Here is a 4,355-nt window from a genome sequence, read left to right as displayed (position 1 = left end):
AAACTGAGTGCTTCTACTACAAGCAGACTGGTCACTGGAAGCGGAACTTGCCCAAGTATTTGGCGGATAAGAAGGATGGCAAGGTGAACAAAGGTATATGTGATATACATGTTATTGATGTGTACCTTACTAATGCTCGCAGTAGCACCTGGGTATTTGATACTGGTTCTGTTGCTAATATTTGCAACTCAAAACAGGGACTACGGATTAAGCGAAGATTGGCTAAGGACGAGGTGACGATGCGCGTGGGAAATGGTTCCAAAGTCGATGTGATCGCGGTCGGCACGCTACCTCTACATCTACCTTCGGGATTAGTATTAGACCTAAATAATTGTTATTTGGTGCCAGCGTTAAGCATGAACATTATATCTGGATCTTGTTTGATGCGAGACGGTTATTCATTTAAATCAGAGAATAATGGTTGTTCTATTTATATGAGTAATATCTTTTATGGTCATGCACCCTTGAAGAGTGGTCAATTCTTATTAAATCTCGATAGTAGTGACACACATATTCATAATGTTGAAGCCAAAAGATGCAGAGTTGATAATGATAGTGCAACTTATTTGTGGCACTGCCGTTTAGGTCATATCGATGTAAAGCGCATGAAGAAACTCCATACTGATGGACTTTTGGAACCACTTGATTATGAATCACTTAGTACTTGTGAACCGTGCCTTATGGGCAAGATGACCAAAACACCATTCTCCGGTACTATGGAGAGAGCAATAGATTTGTTGGAAATCATACATACAGATGTATGTGGCCCGACGAATGTTGAGGCTCGTGGCGGATATCGTTATTTTCTCACCTTCACAGATGACTTAAGCAGATATGGGTATATCTACTTAATGAAACATAAATCTGAAACATTTGAAAAGTTCAAAGAATTTCAGAGTGAAGTTGGAAATCATCGTAACAAGAAAATAAAATTCCTACGATCTGATCGTCGAGGAGAATATTTGAGTTACGAGTTTGGTGTACATTTGAAACAATGCGGAATGTTTTCGCAACTCACGCCACCCGGAACACCACAGCGTAATGGTGTGTCCGAACATCGTAATCGTACTTTACTAGATATGGTGCGATCTATGATGTCTCTTACTGATTTACCGCTATCGTTTTGGGGTTATGCTTTAGAGACGGCCGCATTCACGTTAAATAGGGCACCATCAAAATCCGTTGAGACGACGCCTTATGAACTGTGGTTTGGCAAGAATCCAAAGTTGTCGTTTCTGAAAGTTTGGGGCTGTGGTGCTTAATTATGTGAAAAAGCTTCAACTTGATAAGCTCGAACCCAAATTGGAGAAATGTGTCTTCATAGGATATCCAAAGGAAACTATTGGATACACCTTCTATCACAGATCCTAAGGCAAGACTTTTGTTGCTAAATTCGGAAACTTTCTAGAGAAGGAGTTTCTCTCGAAAGAAGTGAGTGGGAGGAAAGTAGAACTTGATGAGGTAACTGTACCTGCTCCCTTATTGGAAAGTAGTACATCACAGAAACCAGTTTCTGTGACACCTACATCAATTAGTGAGGAAGCTAATGATGATGATCATGAAACTTCAGAACAAGATACTGCTGAACCTCGTAGATCAACCAGAGTAAGATCCGCACCAGAGTGGTACGGTAATCCTGTTCTAGAAGTCATGCTACTAGATCATGATGAACCTACGAACTATGGAGAAGCGATGGTGAGCCCAGATTCCGCAAAATGGCTTGAAGCCATGAAATCTGAGATGGGATCCATGTATGAGAACAAAGTGTGGACTTTGGTTGACTTGCCCAATTGAGAATAAATGGATCTTCAAGAAGAAGACTGACGCTGATGGTAATGTTACTGTCTACAAAGCTCGACTTGTCGCAAAAGGTTTTCGACAAGTTCAAGGGATTGACTATGATGAGACCTTCTCACCCGTAGCGATGCTTAAGTCTGTCCGAATCATGTTAGCAATTGCCGCATTTTATGATTATGAAATTTGGCAGATGGATGTCAAAACTGCATTCCTGAATGGATTTCTGGAAGAAGAATTGTATATGATGCAACCAGAAGGTTTTGTCGATCCAAAGGGAGCTAACAAAGTGTGCAAGCTCCAGCGATCCATTTATGGACTGGTGCAAGCCTCTCGGAGTTGAAATAAATGCTTTGATAATGTGATCAAAGCATTTGGTTTTGTACAGACTTTTGGAGAAGCCTGTATTTATAAGAAAGTGAGTGGGAGCTCTGTAGCATTTCTGATATTATATGTAGATGACATATTACTAATCGGAAATGATATAGAATTTCTGGATAGCATATAGGGATACTTGAATAAGAGTTTTTCAATGAAAGACCTCGGTGAAGCTGCTTACATATTGGGCATTAAGATCTATAGAGATAGATCAAGACGCTTAATTGGACTTTCACAAAGCACATACCTTGACAAAGTTTTGAAGAAGTTCAAAATGGATCAAGCAAAGAAAGGATTCTTGCCTGTGTTACAAGGTGTGAAATTGAGCAAGATTCAATGCCCGACCACTGCAGAAGATAGAGAGAAAATGAAAGATGTTCCCTATGCTTCAGCCATAGGCTCTATCATGTATGCAATGCTGTGTACTAGACCTGATGTATGTCTTGCTATAAGTCTAGCAGGGAGGTACCAAAGTAATCCAGGAGTGGATCACTGGACAGCGGTCAAGAACATCCTAAAATACCTGAAAAGGACTAAGGATATGTTTCTCGTATATGGAGGTGACAAAGAGCTCATTGTAAATGGTTACATTGATGCAAGCTTTTACACTGATCCGGACGATTCTAAATCGCAAACCGGATACGTGTTTACATTAAACGGTGGAGCTGTCAGTTTGTGCAGTTCTAAACAAAGCGTTGTGGCGGGATCTACATGTGAAGCAGAGTACATAGCTGCTTCGGAAGCAGCAAACGAAGGAGTCTGGATGAAGGAGTTCATGTCTGATCTAGGTGTCATACCTAGTGCATCGGGTCCAATGAAAATCTTTTGTGACAATACTGGTGCAATTGCCTTGGCAAAGGAATCCAGATTTCACAAGAGAACCAAGCACATCAAGAGACGCTTCAATTCCATCCGGGATCTAGTCTAGGTGGGAGACATAGAGATTTGCAAGATACATACAGATCTGAATGTAGCAGACTCGTTGACTAAGCCTCTTCCACGAGCAAAACATGATCAGCACCAAAGCTCCATGGGTGTTAGAATCATTACTGTGTAATCTAGATTATTGACTATAGTGCAAGTGGGAGACTGAAGGAAATATGCCCTAGAGGCAATAATAAAGTTATTATTTATTTCCTTATATCATGATAAATGTTTATTATTCATGCTAGAATTGTATTATCCGGAAACATAATACTTGTGTGAATACATAGACAAACTAAACGTCACTAGTGTGCCTCTACTAGACTAGCTCATTAATCAAAGATGGTTATGTTTCCTAACCATAGACATGTGTTGTCATTTGATTAACGGGGTCACATCATTAGGAGAATGATGTGATTGACATGACCCATTCCATTAGCTTAGCACCCGATCGTTTAGTATGTTGATATTGCTTTCTTCATGACTTATACATGTTCCTATGACTATGAGATTATGCAACTCCCGTTTGCCGGAGGAACACTTTGTGTGCTACCAAACGTCACAATGTAACTGGGTGATTATAAAGGAGCTCTACAGGTGTCTCCAAAGGTACATGTTGGGTTGGCGTATTTCGAGATTAGGATTTGTCACTCCGATTGTCGGAGAGGTATCTCTGGGCCCTCTCAGTAATGCACAACACATAAGCCTTGCAAGCATTGCAACTAATGAGTTAGTTGCAAGATGATGTATTACGAAACGAGTAAAGAGACTTGCCGGTAACGAGATTGAACTAGGTATTGAGATACCGACGATCGAATCTCGGGCAAGTAACATACCGATGACAAAGGGAACAACGTATGTTGTTATGCGGTCTGACCGATAAAGATCTTCGTAGAATATGTAGGAGCCAATATGAGCATCCAGGTTCCGCTATTGGTTATTGACCGGAGACATGTCTCGGTCATGTCTACATTGTTCTCGAACCCATAGGGTCCGCACGCTTAACGTTACGATGACAGTTTCATTAGGAGTTTATATATTTTGATGTACCGAATTTTTTTTGGAGTCCCGGATGTGATCACGGACATGACGAGGAGTCTTCAAATGGTCGAGACATAAAGATTGATATATTGGAAGCCTATGTTTGGACATCGGAAGTGTTCCGGGTGAAATCGGCATTTTACCGGAGTACCGGGAGGTTACCGGACCCCCCCCCCCCCGGTAACCTAATGGGCCTTAATGGGCCTAGTGGAGGAAGA

The sequence above is a fragment of the Triticum urartu genome, chromosome 5 (assembly GCF_003073215.2).
Source record: "Triticum urartu cultivar G1812 chromosome 5, Tu2.1, whole genome shotgun sequence".
NCBI lineage: Eukaryota > Viridiplantae > Streptophyta > Magnoliopsida > Poales > Poaceae > Triticum > Triticum urartu.
Note: the sequence above shows the minus strand (reverse complement) of the source record.